Source organism: Balaenoptera physalus, assembly GCF_965194825.1.
Source record: "Balaenoptera physalus genome assembly, chromosome: 15".
In the NCBI taxonomy this organism is placed as follows: Eukaryota; Metazoa; Chordata; class Mammalia; order Artiodactyla; family Balaenopteridae; genus Balaenoptera; species Balaenoptera physalus.
In genome coordinates this window covers 90,080,527-90,102,497 of record NC_138894.1, presented here as the reverse complement: position 1 = coordinate 90,102,497, position 21,971 = coordinate 90,080,527, and the positions used below count along the sequence as shown (strand labels likewise).

Genomic DNA, 21,971 nt, shown 5'->3' with positions numbered 1-21,971 from the left:
TTTTCCAGGAGTCTCATCATTCGTTTTGTGTTAAAGCTACCCTCACTTGGACTAGGAGGATCCAATACAGCTTTTTCCTCTCAGATAGTAACACTGACTTCTGGTCAAAGGTCAGTCCTTTAAGTGTGTATGTTGAGTGACTCATTCATACCTCCACAGACCACACCAAGAGGACAGAGTGAGCTAGACACTACACCTGCTTCTGCACTGAAGTAAAATAATGAGATAATCCATGATTACCAATCCTTTTACCTGATGACAATATAATATGCAAAGCAAAAGGAACACCATGTGCAGTTTTCAAATTAATTTTTCAACAACTGTCTGGCCATATATTTTTATGGAGCTTGGTGGACTAAGAGAAAGCCATGATCCCACATACTGGACATGAAAACCTTACTTAAAAAGAAAAAGGTAACGATCAACAAGACACAGATAATGGACACCTTCTGCATATGGCCATTTACATAGGCTAGAAAAAGCCACAGTGGAGATTTTTATCCAAGACCTACACCATTGTCTACATGGAAGAAAAGAAGACTAATCTCTTGATATGAGTTAAACCTTTATTTCTTTTGGTCAGTACGACAATTCTTGTTTTACCTAAAGAGAGCACAAATACATTCTTGTAAAAGTTCACACAAACCAGAAATATATAAAGATAGCTTAAAAATCACTCTCCCAAATCTCCCCACACACACATTCTCTTATCATTCAAGGCCTTTATCCATTCTCATACATATGTATTTGTATACACCCATATGTGTATCTTTTTCCCACATATATAGTGTTACACCATATCACAGTGTTTTGCAACAGATTTTTTCCCTTTAATCATATGTCTTAGAGACATCTCCATGTCTGTACACAGAGATCAACCTCTTTCTTTTTAACTGCTGTGCTATGTTCCATAGTGTGGATGTATCATACTTTCATTTATCCTCTATTAGAGGGCATAGTGGTTAAGAACAGGTTCTAGAAACGTTGCCTGGGCTAAAATCCTGCCACTACCACACACTAGCTGTGTGAGTCTCAGTTTCCTCATCATGTTTGTTACAAAGCACTTAGAAGAATGCTAGCCCCCAATAAATGTTAGATATTATTAGTGCTTTCTCACTATCACAAACATTATTGCAGTGGACATCCTTCTATTTTTGCCTTCATGTGGACATATTTAAGTAGTATAGGTTCCTAAAAGTGAAATTGTTGTAATAAAGGGTAGGCATACTTTAAATAGTGACAAATACTGCCAAAACGTCCTTTAAAAAGACTACACCAGTTTACGTTCTCACTATCAATGGAAGAAACTGCCAATTTCCCTTTACCTTTGCCAATATTAAATATTATAAATCTTTTTAATTTTTGCCAATTTTATGGGCAAACAAAATGGGATCCTGTTTTAATTTGTATTCCCTTAATTACTACTGAAGATGAGCATTTTGTGTTTCCATTTCTTCTGAAATTACCTGCTTATATGTTTTGTCCTTTGGATTTGTCTTTTTCTTACTGATTTATAGGAGGTTTTGTGCATTACAGATATTCCTTCTGTTAGAATGTTAAAATATGTGTTACGGTTTGCAATTATTTTCTTCCAGTCTGTCATTCAGTTTTGGTTTTGGTATCTTTTGTCACACAGAATTTTTACCTTTTATGAAGTCAAATCTACCAATATTTTCCTCTACAGCTCCTGGGTTTTGTATCTGGATTGGGAAAGATTTTAAACCCAGCTTTTAGGGCACACAGAGGACCGAAATTGCATTAAGCTATGAGGAAATGGCAGTTTCCTGATAATACCAAAATCATCGCATCCCAAATGACCCATAGAAAGAGGATCTCCCTGGGCTTGCTTTTCTTAGAAGGATTTTGGCTGCTCTGTCACTCTGTCCCAGGTTGACTGATTCCTTTTGAACGCTCTCTCTGATGTGTCCTGAGCACAGGTTGGACAAAAACTTTGTTCCAGGGACTTCCCTGGTGGCGCAGTGGTTAAGAATCTGCCTGCCAGTGCAGGGGACACGTGTTTGATCCCGGGTCCGGGAAGATCCCATATACCACAGAGCAACAAAGCCCGTGGGCCACAACTACTGAGCCTGCGCTCTAGAGCCCGCGAGCCACAACTACTGAGCCCACGCTCCACAACTAGGGAATAAAGTACGAGGTAAGTAAATGAAAAAGTAAGCAATGACTAGAGAGTAGAGGCATGAGAGGTTAGAAAGAGAGCAGAGGAGGTAAGTTGAAGCCAGATCAGGGAAGACCTAGAGTCTGTCCTAACATGCTGTGTGATGTCACATAAGCCACCGCTGTCCTCCAGGACTTGCTGAAATTGAAGATACTGGCAGAAGACACCATCCTCTGGATCTGTGACCTCCATGATGGGCATTAGGGGACTTTTCAATTATGGGCATGATGAGGGAGGGACTTGGGACTCAGCAGCAGTATGAGAAAGCAAAGTGGAAAGAGGCCAATTTGGGAGATGTGCCATAATCCACAGGCCACCGTTTGTAATTAAGAGGTTTATGATCACGAGTAATTAAAAACTTACAAAGCATGCAGAGAAGAAAACTGTAAAGTGTTCGGTCATTAGAATACAAGGGTAACACTTAGTTTTCCTAAAAGCCCACCTTATTGTGAAATCAGGAACCACTTTAAACTTCCTGGCCTTTAGAATGGCACTTTGATGGCTAACTTGCCCTTGTAATATTCCATTTGCTGCCTTGGTCTCTAAATGAAGTTGGGCCCTTCATGAAGTGAACACAGAGGAGGTGAGCCCACCCGAGTCAGAGCTGTGTGGCCAGAAGTGCAAGCTGGTCAAGGCCATATCTTCAGACAGGCAGTGAGTGGCGGGAACTTACAGTAGAGTTGCAGAAACCTCATTCCAGGCCAAGCTCTGTCCCTTACTAGCTGTGTGACCTCAGGCAAATTAACTTACCTCTCTGAGCTTCAGTTTCTCTCCTGTGAGGAACAAATAAGGCTCCCACAGCATTCAGCATCCTGAACGGGCAGTCCAGAAAGGCTGATTCCTTCCCACCTGTCAGAACTGACAGGATACCAGGCATTGTTTCTTTCATCAATTGATTTATTCATTCAATGAAGATATCTACGTGCCTGTCACACAGTAGTAAACAGCAGAGACATAATCCCTGTGTGCCCTTATTAGGCTTATAATATAACAGAGGGGACAGATATGACACAAATAACCATACAAATGAATAGGTAATTGCAAATTTGGTAAGCGCTACATACAAAGGAAAACTGTAAGATGTGAAAAGAATTATAAGAGGGGGGCCTAGTCCAGATGGGGTCAGAGAAGCTTCGTGAGAAAGTAATAATTCTCCAGGAGTTCCCTGGTGGTCCAGTGGTTAGGATTCGGCACCTTCACTGCGGAGCCCCGGGTTCAATCCGTGGTCAGGGAACTGAGATCCTGCAAGCTGCGAGGTGCAGCCAAAAAGAAAGAAAGAAAGTAATAATTCTGATGAAATCTAAAAGGATGAATAAGAGCTGGGAAAAACTGGGCCGAGGAGAAGAGGGTGCCCCAGGCTGAGGTCAAGTAGAAAAGTCTCTTTTTATTTAACAAATAAAGGCATTTCATTACAAGCCCGTAGTTATGCCACCTGCAGTGTGGTTTGTTAAGAGTGACACCAGAAAAGTCACAGGCCCACAATGGGTAGAGAGGAAGCCCCTGTTTTTACAGAACCTTGAAATTTAGCCCACTGAGCTTTCAAGAGTTTTCTTCTACCTATCCACACGCTTGTTGTTTGCAGGGTTCTTTGTGGCCATTTTTCTAAATACTTTTGGTAGTAACTCTTGGAAGCAGGTGAATCTAAAAGCTCCTGGTCAGGTAGATGCTTGTTCTGATCACCGCTGGAGGGGGGCCTAATTTTCTCCCTTATCGGAAGCAGCAGAACCCAATGGGAGAAGCAGATGATGGACACATGAGTCCTGGGTTTGGGGCCACCATCTATGGGTTATGTGACCTTGGGCAAGTAACTCAGCCTTGCTGAACTCCACTTCCTCATCTGTAAAAGCTACTCCACAGAGTTGATTCCAGTGTTAAAATAATATATGCGAGGATGCTCTACAAATATGATCCTGGCTTGCATCCGAAGTCTATCCTCTTATATCCTGTGATATTCCCAGCTTTCACTCTGGGCGTGGAAGAGGAGAGAAAGGGAGGAATCAAAAATGACCTCCAGATTTCACTAGGCATCCCCAAGGAAGTAACCAAGATTGACTCTTGCATCTAAATGCTGTGAATTTATCTTAAGGTACATAAAAAATAGATAAATTTGCAAAAAAAGAAGAAGCAAGTAATAGAATCGTCCTTTGTGATTCTTTTGCACTTTTCCAGAAAAAAAAAAAAAAGAAATATATTGTGGCAACCACCAGAAGCTGAATGCCAATGACCACAGTCTTCAAATCTTTCCGTCTCTTGTTGACATCCTCACTGACAGTGTTTAAACAGGGCTGGGCTGTTTACACACGTTCATTGCTCGCTGTAGCCCAGCAGGACCTATAAGGGAAAGCCATTCAAACCTTGACATATATCACCTGGTCACCTCAACCAAGAGGTGTGAGCCACAAGTCTGAAGGAGAGGTCAAGCTGTACTTTCATCTGCTTTACCACAACCCTCAAAGAAGGGGCGCTGAGATTTCACAGCCAGAGCTGAGAGCTGGGAAGAGCTCAGCAGAGTAGAGATGCTCTGGAAGCAAGACATGGGTGTCGTAACTTTGTGTTGTCAGAAGTGGTGTGAATTCCCAGAGCGCCAGAAGCATCTGCCCTCAAGTATAATCCACATTCTCATTCCAAGACAACATGAAAGTGACTTAGGGATGGGTGCACCAACACCCCCTCCCCCTGCCTCAAAGAATGAGAGCAGGCGTAAGGCTTAGTCTGGGGCAGCATCCTTTAGCACAATTCATAGTGGTACTTAGTGGAGCTCTTTATTCATCAACCACATGGGTAGAATGCCTACCATAACATACGAAGGGGAACTTGGAGATAAGTAAGGCAAAGTCATTGACCTCATGATGTGGGGAGGGAAATGAGACATACACGTAAGGCTTGTCAAGGAGTATGCACTCAGCTTATTACCTGAACAAAGGGTTGACTGAATGAATGAACATAAGGCCATAAATGCAAGCAAGCCCATGGTACAGAAGAAAGCACAGGATTTGGAGTCTGAAGACAGAGGTGACATTCCAGCTCACCCACTTTCCAGCTAGATATTAAGCTGGATACCTCCTCTATGCCCCAGGGACTGGCCTCTATGGACCACCTCCCCTGGGCTCCCCTGTTGTCTGTCTTCTGGCTGGGCTCAGCCAAAGGGCATCCCTGGAATGACATTGGGAAGGAGAACAGGGTTTCTTCCCCTCCTCGCTGCCTCGTCCTCTAGTAGCAGCCCTGTACCTGACACCTGCAGCCCCACCACTCACTACATTCCCTTCTCACTGGGATCCAGGAACAGTGGGTCCTCCCCCTGCCCTTGTGGCCCTAGCTTCTCATTGTTGCTGATGCCTGGAAGCCTCAATATGCCTTGCCTTCCTTTAATCCTGTCTACAACTCTGGAAAGAGTTCCTTCCTGGAAACCACCTGAAACAATTCTGTTTCCTGTTGAGACCCAACTCATTCAGTAAATTAGAACATGACATGGAACTTCTTAGAGTGTTAGGTTCTTCCCTTTTGAAATGAAAATAATAATAATACTTAGTATCTAGCACCATGCTTGAACATGGGCCCTCAATAAATGTTGACTGCTTGAATAAATGAATGGATGGATGGATGGGTGGGTGGATGGCTGGCTGGCTGAATGAACAGATGAATACGTACGAGAATTAATGACAAGATGTTAATGTATTAGGTATGAAAATATTTATTATAATTCTTATTAAATGGCGAATGAATGTAATAGATAACATTAACTCTCTTGTTATCATACAATGAGCATGGGTCAAGAATCAGAAAAACTGAGCTGGTTTTTCCATTTGTTAATTGTGTGATCGCAGGCAAATTATTTTCCCATGCTGTGCCTCTATCTCCTCTTCTATAAAACAAAAGAGTTGAGTTAATAACCTCTAAGGGGCCATCCAGCTTGGACATCCTATCAGGACTAAGCATTCCAGAGAAACATACAACAATTTGAATTGGAGAAATTAGGGAAGCGCTCAGGGCAGAGGCAGAGATCTGAACAACATAGTAAGAACTAGAACAGTAGAAGGACATTCCAGTGAGCAGAAACTGGAGGGGATGAAGGGGAGAGAGGTCAGTCAGTTCTGGTGGCCAAGAATAAACATCCGGCTGGAACAGAAGTCTCTCGTGGGATCTTAGGGGGCCTTGAACATCAGGCTGAGGAACTGACACTGCAAAAGGAAGGGGTCTGACTTCCTCAAGGCCCCGGAAGCCAGTGGAGAAGTAGGATTCTAGTTTCCTCCACTCAATCCTCTGAACTGCCATCGGGGTCCCTGTCTTCATCTCCTGATGGCAGCTGCCTTCTCCCTTTTGTGATTCCTTTCTTTGAGGAGAATGTTATTGGGTGAGGAAACCATGTGCTAAGGGATATTTCTGGCACTGTTCAAATCTTGGCAAAAGGCTTGTTCCTGTCGTCATCCTACTTGCATTTTAAAATCTGTTAGTTTGCAGGAAAGTCAAAGGCAAGATAATCAAAAGAAAGTGATTTTTTTAAATTACTGCAAAAGTATCAATCCAGACAAAAAGTTTATTGGCTCTTGAGCAAGAATATTACCTTGAAGGACCCTAGACACCAAGTCAAAGCACTTGGAAAAAATTATGAAAATTAGCAATAAGAATAATAATCCCAAACTACTGTAAGATACATGGGGTTATCTGACAATGTGGCTAGCCCTGGGAGTTTAAGCACGGCCCTTCATTCTCGGGCCTCAGTCTCCCCATATGTCAAGTAGACCCAATGGTGGGCTCTAAAAGCCTCTCCTGCCCAGGCGGGGCCTGAGCTCCCAGCTCTCTTTCCCCTCTGCTGAGAACAGCATTCCTGGGAGGGCACAACGGAACTTGCACCACTTTGGTTTCTGCTTGCCTGACCTCTGACCCCTGTGTGGCCCCTCAGAGCTGCGGAACTGAGGCAGCTGCCCAGCTCTGTACCCTCTGTGGCTTTGGCCAGAGATCAAGAGGAGTCAGCGCCAGCCTGCAGTCAGGCTGGGCCTCTGTGAAGGGGTCATCTAGACATCAGCCTCACTGCCACTGCTGGGGACAGGACTCGTCACCTCTAGTGAATGCTCCCCAGGGTGGCCCCCTGACCACTGCCCACACCATGTGGCTCACAGGGTGGTCATTGCAAAATGTTCCTCCATGGTTGATGTTAGTCCCAGCTCAAAAACGTTGGCAAGGTCTTCCCTGGTGGCACAGTGGTTAAGAGTCAGCCTGCCAACGCAGGAGACACGGGTTCGAGCCCTGGTCCGGGAAGATCCCACATGCTGCAGAGCAACTAAGCCCGTGAGCCACAACTACTGAGCCTGCGCTCTGGAGCCCGCAAGCCACAACTAGTGAGCCCACGAGCCACAACTACGGAAACCCACGTGCCTGGAGCCCGTGCTCTGCAACAAGAGAAGCCACCGCAATGAGAAGCCCACGCACCGCAACGAAGAGCAACCCCCGCTCGCAGCAACTACAGAAAGCCCGCGCGCAGCAACGAAGACCCAACGCAGCCATAAATAAATAAATAAATAAATTTATTTAGAAACAAAAACAAAAACGTTGGCAACAGCCCCTTATTGAGCTGCAGCAGCGTATCCCCAAGAGGCACCCATCCTGTAAGATGTTGCTCAGAACCCCAGGCCACGTCACTTGAGTTTGGAGAACGCAGCCTGCTGTGTCTCGCTCTCCCTTGCAGGGTCCCAGGGCTCCAAGTCCCCAAGGAGAGAGACCTGTTCAGGCCCATCGAACCCAGTCTGGTCCCTGGTAACTCTCAGCCTCACTTCCCACAGCTCCTCTGTCCGCCCTAAAGTCCAGTGCAAGTGAGTTATTAATTGATAGTTGATCATTTTTTTGAGTGTGAATGTTGTAAAAATATAAACTTGGAGAAAGAAAAGGAGAAAAAAGCAGGATCTTAAGCAGGAATTACCTGAAGGAGCCTAGGTTTCAGTTCAAAAGCCCTTGAAAAGTTCAATTAGACTAATTATTCTCTCATTTTTTTTGTCCATAAACTACGAGTTCTACACCCCCTCCACCCCCCACTGGCCTTTGTTCATGCCGTTCCCTCAGTCTAGAAAACCCCTCCTCTTTGTTTACCTATGAAAACCTTTCATCTTTCAAAGCTTTATTCAAATGTCTCTTCCGAACACCCTCCCCGAATTCCATACTAAGAATTTATTACTCATTACTATGTGTAATTTATTACTCATTACTCACAGGACTTTTCATGAATTTCACTTGAAGTACTCTTCTTGATAGCCATGCATAAGAGCTGTCATTTATTGGTACCCCTCTGTGCCAGTATTAAATTTTGTAACCAGTATTGCCAGTTGTGTGCGAGAGGCGTACTGGTTAAAAAAAATTAAAATAGCCCCTGTTCTCCATGATTCTGGGTCCCCTCCTTTTAGATCATTTCCTGGGAATCTTTTCCACAGACATGGCTCCATCTGAGTCTGTCTTGGCTACCTCGGTGGAATTTAGGCATCAGCTTCCCTCATATAAAAATAATCTGTTGAAATCAGAAAGAAAACGGTTCTGAGCTCTAAAAGGAAAGAAAATGAGGTCTTAATTAGCAATATTTCCCAGATTAGGAGGTTTAATTCTTTGGCATTCCGACGGTCAGAAAGGAAATTGAGAGCAATGAAACGGGCACAACAGGTCCCGTGGGAATAGGCAGAGCAGATGTCATAAAGCACCGGCATTAAATGTTAGGCTTTTGCTCAAGTCTTTTTCGTCTGGAACCAACCCTAACAAGCCAGTGGCATCTTAGAAACAGCAGATGAAAGTTTGGGGGTGGTGATGTAGAGACACTGCGAGATGCGAGAGCTGAGTGGGTGACATATATAAAATCTGTGCAAAAGGAAAACAGATTTGGGGCCATTGGGTGGAGGGGCAAATAGTCCTCTGAATGTCGTAATCTCAACCTCTCTGGACATCACTACACAATAGTCCAAAACTGATCATCACAGAAGTGCCTGAATTATCAAAAAAAAAAGTTAGATGACCTGCTGTATCCTCTCTTAGAAGACAGTGAAATGTATATAAGCTCTTTGGGAAAAGAAAAATCATTGTAAAATTATAAGTGTTTGTTCAAAAAGTTAAGATTTTCCCCAAGAGATCCTTACAGTTTATTCCTCTTGTTCCCGGGGCTATGTTTAAATATCACTGTCTTGAACCTTGATTTAAATTGCAGCCCCACTCACCCCTGGCATGCCTAAGCTCCTTTTCTTCATACCACTTGTCACTTAATGTAATATGTAACTTAGTGTTTGGTTATGAGCCTTCTCTCCTATCCCAAAGGAATGTAAACTCCACGAGGGTAAGGGTTTGTCTATTTTGCTCACTGCCGTGTCATGGATGAACTATGTGTCTGGCAGCTAGTAGGTGTTCATTCTTTACTGAATGAAAGCATGAATGAATAGACTTAGTTATTTGGAAAACACATTTAAATTTTTAAAAGTCATTCTGTGGAAATACTGGCTAAATGCAGAAAAACTATTTGAGAATTTTTAAACATAGGCACGTTAATTTGTTGGCAAATACTTAAGGTCATACTCTATGCAGACATTATGCAATGGGGATTTGCTTATTGTGTTCACATTCACAATTTTGAGTGCCCCAAAACTCCAAGTATTCCACATGCAGAGTCACTGACACACCTGAGAGACACATGAGTGCACACACACACACACACACACACGCACACACGCAACATTCTGGTTCCTCCAGTAGCCTACCTTAGGTTTTTATCAGCTCTCTTATGTAAAGGTTTGACAAGTCTGGTCTATGTCTCCTTCAGAAAATTCTTAGAAATAGTAAGTGATGATATTGATTAGAAATGCTAGTGTTTCCCGTGAGTGAGTCTAGAATCAATATTTAATCACCATTTATTGTGATGTTGGCGGCAGAGACTGTACCCTGGAAAGTGTACTGGACGTAGAGCCAGAGAACTTGAGTGCGAGCCCTGGATCTGTTGCTGAAATGCTGAATGATCTTGGCAAGTTATTTAACCGCAAATACCTCACTCAGAGGTTTTTTCTGTACAGGACTTGGTAAGCTATGAAGTGCTATACAATTTTAAGAAATAATCATTATTTTGGTAAGAAGTAAAAAGTGCATTACCTGTCACCAGAAATAGAGGTGACATCAGATCCTGATGACTAATGACCCTTGAAACGCATGGGTATCAATCTCGATATCTTGCCCACCTTCACTGCTATGCAATTTGTTGTGTGACCTTTACATGTAGGGCCTCAATTTCATCATATACAAAAAAGGATTCCACCCAGTTCCAGCATGCTGGGTTGATTTCTCTGATTCTAATCGCAACTGACAGGGTCTGTAGGTCTGCAGCAGCAAAGTGGGATGGGTTCCAATCGTTCATGCAGTCTAACCTGGTAGTTTTCTAAATTCAACACTATAAACTTCATTCATTCATTCGCTCATTCATTCCTTCAACAAATACTTGCTGAATGTCAATTATGCGGCAGAGGCTGTATTAGATGCTGGAGACAAGAAATGGCAGAGGACACAGTGCCAGCACCATCCGTGATCCGAGTTGAGTTGGAGAACCAGTTTGATAAACATATTGTGTTGTTCACATTAGGACCCACGAGGAGACAGCAGCAGGGTGCAGGGGACCACAGAGCAAGGCCTGACTTACTCTGGAAGAGACAGAGACAGCTTCACACGGAGATGGATTTCAGTGGGACGTCAGAGGACAAGTAGGAGGTAGCCAGGCAGGGGCTGAAGAAAGGCGTGTCATTAAAGGAAGGAAAGAATGTGGAAAGGTCCAAGGACATTGCACTTGGGCGGTTTAATAGCACTTATTGTGTGCCTCTTGTGTGCTAAGCACTGTAGAGGAAAGCAGATAGGATAGAGCTGACGAGGATTAGATTGTCAAACGCTTGAATGCCATGCTCAGGACAGACGTACAGCATTGTTGAATGCAGACAGAGAGATTACAGAACATGATCTCTTTGTGTAAAAGTATTTACCTTCATCATTCAAACATTCAACAGATATTAAGTGCTAATTATAATATATGAAACACTAGGGATCCCTATCTGAGAAGAACATGTCCATAAAGTGTGATAAGTGCACTGATTACAGGAACACTGAGCAGGAGGACTGAATCTAATCTGGGAGGAGGGATGGCTGAAGGAGGACTTCCCAGGGGAGGTGACGTTTTAAGCTGAACCTCTAAGGGTGAAGAGAAACTATCTAGGTGGCTGGAGAAGGAAGTGGTTTAAGAAGCAGCAGAAGCGTGTGTGAATGCCTGGAGACCCAAGGAAGGAGCTGGGAGACGTCAGTGAGCCTGCAGTAGAGTGCGCAGGAGGGATGTGGCCTGGGGTCTGTGCTGCAGAGTTTGGGCTCCGCCTCAAGGGAAGCCATTGGTGGATTTTAAGCAGACAGTGACATGATGAGATTTGTATTTTGGATATGTATGTCTATATCCATGTAATTGACATTTCCCACTTCACCAGCTTGGTATGCAAAAATGTCACCCTTCCTGAATATTCAGATCTTAGTGGCCAGGAGCCCCCAGATCAGTCAGATTAGAAGAAAGATTCTATCTTGGAGAGTCTCTCCCCCAAATATTTTTTTAATTGATATAAAGTTGACATATAACACTGTGTAGGTTTAAGGTACAACATGTTGATTTGATATACTTGTTATTGAAATATGATTACCTCCCTAGAGTTAGCTAACACCTTAGTTACATCACATAATTCTCCTTTCTTTTTTGTGGTAAGAACGTTTAAGGTCTAGTCTTTTAGTAACTTTCAAGTATGTAATACAGTATAGGTAACAATAATCACCATGCTGTGCATTGGGTCCCCAGAACTTATTCATCTTCTAACTCCAAGTTTCTATCCTTTGACCAACATCTCCCCGATTCCCCCACCCCCCCAGCCCCGGTTTCTATGAGTTCAGCTTTTTTAGATTCCACCTTTAAGTGACCCAAATATCTCTCAAGACCTGTCCCTGGTCTGTGAATCAGTCTTCACAGGCATGTCCTTGCTGCCACCTCCCAAAGAACATGAACTTGGCTGTGTCCTTTGAAGCTGCTCCCCTCGGTGGAAGGCCAGCTTCTGCCCACTGCCTCCAGGGTGGTCTTGCTGCAGTCATTTAACATGGGGGTCCGTGTCTTTCCAGAACAGTGGCCTTCTGGGCAGCCAGGGTCCCTCTGCAGCCACGTGTGCGTCTTCTGCACCCTACTTGCTGCCTCCGTGGTGGCCGGTACAGGCCTTCTGTTTCACCTCAGTGTCTCCTCAGGAGAAAAGGGGGGACTCTCCAGCCCATGTCACTTTCAGAAGAGGCCTCCTGCAGCAACTAGGGGACAATTGTGGCAGCTCTTGTGGATCAGCCCCTTCTATGCACATAAGCAGAAGCTCACTTATCAGAAGGCGTGACTGAGGACCGGTGGGGTCATGTCAAGAGTGGCTCTGAGGTCAGCTACCTGCTCCGCCCGGAAACAGCATCCTCTCTGACCTCCATCCCCCTCCTGTCCAAAGGGTCATTCCTAATTCCTTTCACTGCTGTCGAGGGGGGCACAGCTCTTCTGGAGGATGGAGACCATTGTCCATCCCACACACTCACCAGGCACGTTGTGGGAGGCTGGCCACCTGCAGGTCGAGGCAGCTCACCGCCACCACAGGGAGCCCTTCGAGCACCGCAGGGCAGGTCCTGGGCCTGTCTCCTCCTCCCTCACCCTACGACCAGCCTCATTTCCTGCCCAGGATGGTCCACTTTTCAGAATGAGTGACAGTGGGAACGTCACACCCTTCAGGGATGTGGTGCCATAACCTCCACAGAGAGTGACATCAGCATATTTTGTAATATATGGTAAAAGGTTATATATGCATAGAGAGATGTCTGCAGGGCTGTTTCCCAAATTTTAATAGCAGTACCTCTGGGTTTTAGGGATTCTTACAATCTTCATTTTACTTTAGTGTCGTATTTGAATTTTTTCTTCACAGTGACTATACATCATATTGTATTTTCAGGAAAAGAATTTAGGCTTTGGAATCAGATAGCCTTGGCCTATGGCAAATCAGATCATCAGTTTCCTCATTTATAAAATGAGGAAAGTAATACTATTTCAGAAGATTGTTGAGAAAAAGTCAATATTATTTCTATTATTTTCTTTTTTTTTAATAGATTTTATTTATTTATTTATTTATTTATTTATTGGCTACGTTGGGTCTTCATTGCCGCGCGCGGGCTTTCTCTATTTGCAGCGAGCGGGGGCTACTCTTCGTTGCAGTACACGGACTTCTCATTGCAGTGGCTTCTCTTGTTGTGCAGCACGGGCTCTAGGCGCGCGGGCTTCAGTAGTTGTGGCTCGTGGGCTCTAGAGCACAGGCTCAGTAGTTGTGGCGCACGGGCTTAGTTGCTCCACGGCATGTGGGATCTTCCCGGACCAGGGCTCGAAACTGTGTCCCCTGCATTGGCAAGTGGATTCTTAACCACTGCAGCACCAGGGCAGCCCCTCTAATATTTTCATTACTTGTAACTGACCTGGATAATTTTACACAAATACATAGATATGATTACATTATATACCCAGGTGAACTTTCTTGGAGTCCTTTTTTTTCCTTTTCCTCTGTTTTGACTCCTCCCTCCCGCTCTGGTCAGCGCTACTGCTGTCACAGCTCCTGTTACAGCTCCTTGTCAAACCCAGGCCAACGGCCCATCACGCACAAACCATGTTGACAACCTAGAAAGTACCTTCCATATCTTCCTCTATGATAATACAATAATAAAAGCATACTGATATATACACTTAAGTGAATACACATAATCATATAAAAGGTTTATGGTCATTTGTAAAAAGAGATCATATTACACACAATTTTATGCATCCTACTTTTCTCACTCAACAATATGTTCTGGAAATCCATCCTAGGCATCTGGAGAAGGTCTCATTTTAATAGCTGCATGATTTTTTATGATTTGGAAGCAACGTACTTTATTCATCTGTTCCCATGTTTATTGATATTCACTTTGTTTCGGCTGCAACACATATATACACACACACACATACACACACACACACACACACACACACACTACCCCTTTGTTACATAATCAATTTTATTTCTTTGCAATAGATTTTCAGGAATAGGATTTCTGTGTGAAACAGATACAGCATAGCCAGTCAACAGTGTTTCAAATGTATGCCTGTTACATAGTAATTGCTCAATAAAATGAAACCTGCATTTATTCTTATTATTAGGCGAGAAGTTATATTTTGGAGAAGTTGAGTCATTTATTAGATTCCCCATTTAGATAAATGACATACACCTTAAAGACATGGGTTATCTGTAATAACCAAACTAACAACCGTCCTCTCTTTGTTTATACGAAGTCCAAAGGAAACGGGACTTCACTGGAATACTAAAATAGACATGAAAGTTGACCTCCTTGTTTCCTCTTTGCCATTTCAAATCCATTTCCTCAGTGAGGCAGGAACTCAGAGGCCAAGGGCGCTCCCATAATTGGTGATTCTTGTTTTGTATTTTTGAAAATTGTTATCAGCTTATTTGTATATCTGATTTGAAAAACAAAAAGAGGGCTCATTAAAGCATTTTCCCTGTTGTGAATAAGGAACCAATTTGTAGCCTTTGAGTGAGACTGATGAATAAGTTCCTGTGTCTGCAGCCTCAGCCCTGCCCTCCCCCGGCAGAAGCTCACAGAGGAAAATCAGGCAATTTCTAGTTTGAAAGTTCTCGTTATATTCAGCTGCTCTCAACGAAAATTGAGACAGCACCTTGTGAAGAGAGGGCAGTTGTGCAAAATGCAGACTTGGTGGATTCCGGACATGAGCGCAACTAAGCCGTTTGACCAAAAACGTCAGCACAGGACAAATTTCAAACTCCAGACTGAAATGGAATCTTGCAAGTTGGCCGAGGGCCAGGGGCTGGGCCCTGGACACAGCCTGAGCCCAGAATGTGAGAGAGATTCTGGGAGAGAAAAGGCACTCACAGAGTTTTAATGAAACAGGAAATAGGTACCTCCGTTTGCCTACGGCTTTGTTCCCTTTTTGTCTGGACACCAGAAAGCCAAGGGAAGCTGGGAGGCCTGTGTGGGCATCCTCGGATTCTAAGCCGTCAAAGCGGGCTGGGCCTCCCATGTCCCAAGTCCACACCCATAAAAACGAGCTTCAGGCTCACAAGTCTCTCTCAGTCATTGTTTCTGCTCTTCTTACCCTGTCTTTCCCAGTCTTGTCTACATTTCAGTGAGTGACCGACTTCTGACTTTCTGGCTTTTGGAAAACATTTTTGGCTTCACTCTAACCCCTTGGACAGAATTCTGCTCTTCTGCTTCAACTCTCATGACACCCTAATTCAGCTTTGGTTTATGCGCTATAGATTTTCCCACTGTGATCCAACTCCAGTCCTAAAGCTCTGTGCACCCTCCCAGGCCCATGCTATCCCCTGGGAAGGAGGGTTTGGAGTTATAGTGATGGGGTCACAGACCCAGTTCAGAACGAGAAGGAAGAAAAGCTGATTCACACTTAAATGCTTTCCTAGCCTGTTCTACATCCATGATGCCTTGGTTTTTAAAAGGCTCTAAGGCCTGGTCCTTACTTATGGAGCACCAATTGCACGCAAGGCCAGGCCTGAAGTCAATGTTCTTTGGGGATAAGAATAGCTAGGCTATGAAGCATGACGCTGAGTCCCTGTCTGCAAGAAGCCCAACATCTGGATTTAGAGACCCACGTGCTCGGTGGATAAATGTCTCAGTTCAGAGTTTGCTGAGTTACCAGTCAATTGAAGGCGGAGGAGGTAGTGGTGTGGGAATTCAGAGGATGGGACACATTCGGGGGCTGGAGTGGAGTGGACGAGGACCAGGGCCGCCCCTTGACAGATGGAGAAGAGAAGGGAGACAGCAGTTACTAAGCACCTACTATGTGTCAGAGCTAGCTTAAGAGCTTGGGTGGTTATCTCTGGTAATTCCCAAGATAGGGGCTGGAAGAGAAGAGGGCATATCCAGCAGGGAAATGGTGCAATTAACATGAATGCACATTTATAACATTAATGCACATTCATAACATTAATGACAGCCTGGTCTGAGCTTTGGCGGAATCTATTCAGGTTGAATGTTTTTCTAGACTAGCTGTGCTTCTCTGCCAGCGCAGAAACAGCCACGATCTACATGTCTTAAATAGTTAAAGAGCAAGGTTAATTGGCTTACGCCATGGTCGTGATGAATTCTCTGAGCGCCTGCAAGGCTGTGGGGACTGTGTAAATTATGAGATGGGCAGAGACGATTGTGGATCCAGGAACTGGCTGGAAGACCTTGGCCTCACTTTGCAGCCAGATGCTCAATGATTTCAAGATGAGAAAGATTATGGGAACTTTTGTGGCCTTATTGAAGAGTCCCACCCCTAATATCATTTCTCATCTCATATCTCGAAAGAAGAGTGGTGAAAAATGACAAAGGAATGAATTAAAAAATCAGACGATGTACGTTTAAGTTTTTAATACCTGTATTTATTCTGATAGTTTGTTCAGCAAGTGTTTTCTTGAATGCCTCTGTAGCACTAGGACAATCATGGTGCGCAAAATAAAGTTCTGGTTCGTGTGTTTACAGTCTAGCTGGAAAGGTAGATGTTAAAAAAGGCAACACACAAAGAAGTATGTCATTACAGAGTTATTATGTACAAGATCCGGGAGCTGTGGGAGAGAAGAAACATGGAAGGCGTCTCAGAGGAGCTGACATCTGAGAAGAAACCTAAGCAATGAGAGGATCCAAATGGGTAGAGAGTGGGGCTAAAGGCGCTTGGGCTGGCCGTGTAGCCCATCTGAACTCACGAAACGGAGATAACAATGATGCGTCAGCCCAGGTTGTCATGCAGACTGTTTAATGTCTATAAGTCACCTGACCCGGTGCCTGATGCATATTGGTGGCACTGAACAAATATTTACTGAATCTGATCCAAAAGTCCCTCCTAGCTCTAGCATCCCAGGGTTCCAAGTTTCTCTCTGACTTTGACCCCAGGGAGCCCCACCCTTGCTGTTGGGGCCTGATGCGGCCTCTGGCTACCTGCACAAGCAGGGACGCGCTGGGAGCAGGACCCTTCAGGGACCCACAACAGTGAATTTCCTGCGATGGTCCTTGGTGTCCGGAGTCAGCTTCCCCAGTCGGCAGTGAGGGCACGCACTGCTTCTCCCTGGGAAGAAAGCTGCCCGCTCTTTCCCACTTGGCCATGCTAATGACAATAACCACAGTCCTGAACTCGAAACAGTAGATATTTGGAAGTACTTGAATAGAGTCGACCTTCTCTTTACAGCTACAAAGTACGTACCCATCATCGTATATCAACTGACCATCACGTGTAACTTTATGAGCCAGGCAGGCAGATACCAAACCGTGCTATTTTGCAGACAAAATGGAGACTCTGGGAGGGAAAGTGATGTGCTGAGGGTCACACAGATAATTAGTGGCCTGGGCCTGGGTCTCCTGTCGTTGGTCCGGTTCTCCCTCCACCGTGGCCCCCTGTGTTGTCTGCCCAGAGCAAGCCCCAGGGAGAGGACAGGGGCAGACAGGTGGGCGCTTGTACTCTGCCCCTTGTTCATTTTCAGGTGCAAACACCTGTCGCGTGTTGTCCTCTGCCAGGCCCTGCTCTAGGCCCCATGGATGCGTCGGCCTCTTCTTCGGTGGTGTTTTAAGGCCTATGGTGGCAGGGAGATGTCACAGAGGAATGCTGGTATTTCCACCCACTGCTGGAGACTAAGCCTGCATCTGAGCATTCCCTGGTCTGAAGGCTGTGCCAGCCCTGTGGTAACACAGTTAACCTTTGAAACCGAATCTGATCCGCTGCCGTCCTGTGGTGTCTGGGCCTCCGTCAGCCAAGGGGACAGCCAACAAGGGGCTCAACGTCCTCCTTCATCAGCCCGACATTCCAGAACAAGAGGCAGAATTCCGGCTGTCCCCACTTGTGGTGAAGCTGTCCCTCCGGGTTTCCCTGCTGTCATCCTTGGGGGTCGTTTCTCACTCACCTCCTCCATTCCTGGCTGGGTGCAGAGTGTCTGTCACCTCCAGGAAGCATGCTCCCTAAAATGCCCAGCCTCCCCCCCGGGAGACCGTCTCAGGGAACCCACAGCTGGATCCGGCAGGTGGGCCCCAGTGCCGGCCCCTATAGTGGCGGGCTTCGGAAAGCTTCCAGGCCCCCGGTCAAGCTAGGGGTCTTGGGGCCTTTTGCGTGCTGTTCTCTGTGTTTGGAATGCCCTTCCTCCTCTGGCCAGTCCTCCCCCAACGCAACCTTGTGATCCCAGCTGGGCTGCCCCCCACCCCCGGCACCTTTCCCTAACCTCTGTGAGCACTTTGCACTGACTTCTAGAGCCCCAGAGACGTTTGTAATTAGCTCTTCTTTGTTTAGATGCCCTTTGGACTATGTCTCATTCTCCAGTGCATCTGTAGCGCCTAGCCCAGTGCTTGGCACGTGGTAGGCCCTCACCGTACTTGATGAATGAAGGAGAGTCATCTAGCCTTCCACACCCCAGCCACGTTTGCACCAAGAACTCTGCAGCCCCCGCTGGTCTTTCATTGGGGGTCTTCCTTGATGACGCATTTGACACTTCAACTGAAATAAGCTATGCGTTTGTAGGTTTCTACTGCTTGCTTCCTGTCTGTCTCTCACCCTGCTGGTCAACACCATGATGTGTGAAGGGGCGTTTGGAAGTACATTCCATGGGTGCGTATGTCAAGATAGGGGTAAGGTGGCAGCAGGAGTCCCAGCTGCTGGGGGGGGGGGCGGTTCACCCATGAGGGTTTGAAGACAGCCACCTACTGCCTTCCTGTCCTTTGGGGATTTCAAAGATGAATAAAGTAGTCCTTGCCCTCCAAGAGCTTAGCCTGAGGATCTGGGGACGCAGGACAGAACTAACAAAGGGCAGTTCAAGAATGAATACCATTAATAGCATACACTATTTGTTAAGCACCTACTATGTGTGGGACGCTTAATGCGCACCATCTTTCTTTTCTATAATGACCTTGCAATTTGTGAACTAGTGCCATTTTATCAGCTACAGAATTGAAATAGGTGAGCTGCCTTATGTATCAGGGAGTAGAACTTCTGGGACCAGGATGTGAAACCAGACCTTCCCAAGGAATGACCACGGCTTATTCCTTATGAAGATACCACTTTGGGAGCCTCGTCTGAAGAGTGCCTGTGTGCTTTCCTTCTGGTCCTGGCCGTCTGGAGCCCTCCTCGTCCCTGGGATCTCACAAAGCAGAGCCGAGGCGCAGGGCCCCCCAGCAACGCTGAGAACACCTGTGTCTAATTTAGTCGGTGACTCAGAAGTCCCATTCCCGAAATAGACAGCACAGGCACACGCCAGCTGTGTGTCCCTTTCTTCAGCCTCTTAACAATAAACCCAAACTTCTGACCCCGTGTTCTGTGATTTAAAAGAAGCAAAGCAGTGGCGTACACTGTTCGCAACCTGAACCTCGTACCCAAATGAGGTCACCGGGTACAAATCAACATGCCAATTGTTAAGTGAGAAGCTAAAAAAAAATACAACTCATTGAGACTTAGTGGCAGGGCTGTGCGTGTGTGTGTGTGTGTGTGTTTAGTTTGTCCATATCAGGGGAAAAAGTTATTTACAGAGGTTTCACCTTTACTTTCTCAAACCTAAAGAGATCATCACATCAAGATGCCAGTCAGTCGGGGGGGACTTGACAAACCCCCAGCCGAGGGTGCGGCCCCGCAAGGAGGGACCTCCTTTTACAACTTGGTGTCCCCAGTGCGGGCCTCGGCAGCTGTAGAACCGAAAAAGTTCTATTTTCCCGTTGAGTAATAAGTCTACAGTTAGAAGCAGGACTTTATCCTCTTTTTTTAAAGTAAGAATAAAGACAAATTTTATTCAGTTTCTACTGTATCTTGAATCATTAATTTTTACACTAACGAGACTCGATCTCGCAGGACTTTATTCTTGATATACTTGGACGGAGACTCTGCTTGTAAACGAGTCTGTTTAAAACTAATAACAGCCACTCCCCCGACGGATCTTCGGGCGATCGGACATCCTTGGAGTCCGTTCAGGATGACACGCCACAGCCAGACTCCACCGTCTTAAAGGAGAGAAAACATGACACGGGGGGGAGCAAGCTGGCCTGGGGCCCCCCGGCCTTGCTCTCGGGGCTCCCCCTGGGAACCGAGGGCAGTGGGTCTCCTCACCCGGGCTGGCGCGTGGCCCCCGTCTCCTGCTGCAGCTCCTGTCTCTGCCGTGAAGCGCTTCCTGCAGAGGACACAGCGCAGCGCGCACAGCGGTCTCTCTGTGGCATTTCTGGAATGTCCTTCCCCACTTCTGCTGTTCTTTTTTCTTAGCATGAAGGCAGGGGAATAAAGAGGCCTATTTATACTGGTCTGGGCTTCTGCGGAGCACATCTCATTGCGGAGTGTGTAAGACAGTTAGTGTTTCAGAGACAACCTGGGCACAGCCGGGCGCCTCTCCAAAGGGGTGGCCGTGGAGTTGGCACCTCCGCCCTTGACTCGGGCGGGGCTGGGCGCTGCCTCCAGGCCGGGGGGCGCGTGGGGCTGAAGGCACACAAGGCACTGAGATGCTCACGCCTGGCTCTGGCGGGTGGAGGGGGCAGGATCAGCGCCGGGCTGGCCATGGCGACTACCCCCAGGAGAATGTCACCAGCCTCCACCCAGCCCCTTAGACTCGGCCGAGTCCTCGCACATATGACCCATGTTCTCAAACAACTCAAAAGAGGCGGGTGTTACCATCCATATTTTAAAACAGAGCAATAGCTGAAACCCATCCATTCTGTATAAAGTCACGGGCTGTTCTGGACAACTTCGGGGTGCCTGCCCCGCCACCAAACCCCCTTTACTTTGAGAACTAACCCTGCCTACAGCAGGCTCAGGCAGCGACCTCGCCTCACCAAGCTTTAGTTAATTGGACTAGAGATGGACCAGTGACCCAAGCCGGGCCAGGAGGATATTCTCTCTCCAAGCTTTGATTGCTGACTCGGAAATGCTACTCAGCCTCTGCTGGGCCCTAGAATGGGAGGCCCGGCAACGGAGGCCTGAGGCAGCCACGCTGGCCATATGCAAAGATGATCAGAGGATGCTTGTCACACAGCACATGACGGAACTGTCCCCCAATGACCGCTAGCACGCAAGAGACAATTCCGACAGCTTCCCTGTTTCTGATTCCGGTCACTCTTGAGACCCTTTTGTTCCCTGAAGTATCCCTCTGTCTTCTTGTAACAGAATGTTCTATTAGGGCTTAAATTTATGTAACAGAATGACCTATTAGAATTAAAAAAAATTTTTTTAGTGGAAAAATCTCCCAGCTGCTATCGGGGGAGACAAAGACAAAAGGTCAGTGTGGGGCAGGTCCTGAGCGGCCTCACTTGTTCAGTGAACCACAGGCGAGCTCTGACTTAGCAAGGCCAGCCCTGTCAGGTGGCCTGCAGGGCACCGGCAGGGGCAGGCCCACCCCAGGAGTGACCTAGGAAACTTTGGTGAGGGAAAGAGCCCTTTCTACCTGGTACTTGGAGACAGGAAGGGCTATTGGGGTAAACTAGGATGTCCCAGCCAAAACCAATGTCAGAAAAGCACAGCGAGAGGTCCTCTGACCCCCCAGGTTGACTTCTGTTCCAGATTCCTCTGGTAGATGCTCCGTAATATTTATTGAATGCACGATTATTGCCCAAGCTTTGAATTATTAGGAAAAGAACATTTAAGGAAATGAGAAAATTTGGTAAGGTAGAAACCTGGGCCTGCTGAAGGCTAAACTCACTTTCTGATTATGAGGATCCCGGCCACACACTTCCCCGGAGAACT

General features: G+C 46.1%; 1 long non-coding RNA gene across 1 annotated transcript; it reads left to right on the top strand.

Moving 5' to 3' along the window:
* The first annotated feature begins 5,241 nt into the window (after positions 1-5,241).
* On the top strand, positions 5,242-20,541 carry LOC309643267. The gene is made up of 2 exons (XR_014253664.1): positions 5,242-20,014; positions 20,097-20,541. It is a non-coding gene; the product is annotated as an uncharacterized lncRNA (long non-coding RNA).
* Positions 20,542-21,971: the final 1,430 nt, after the last annotated feature.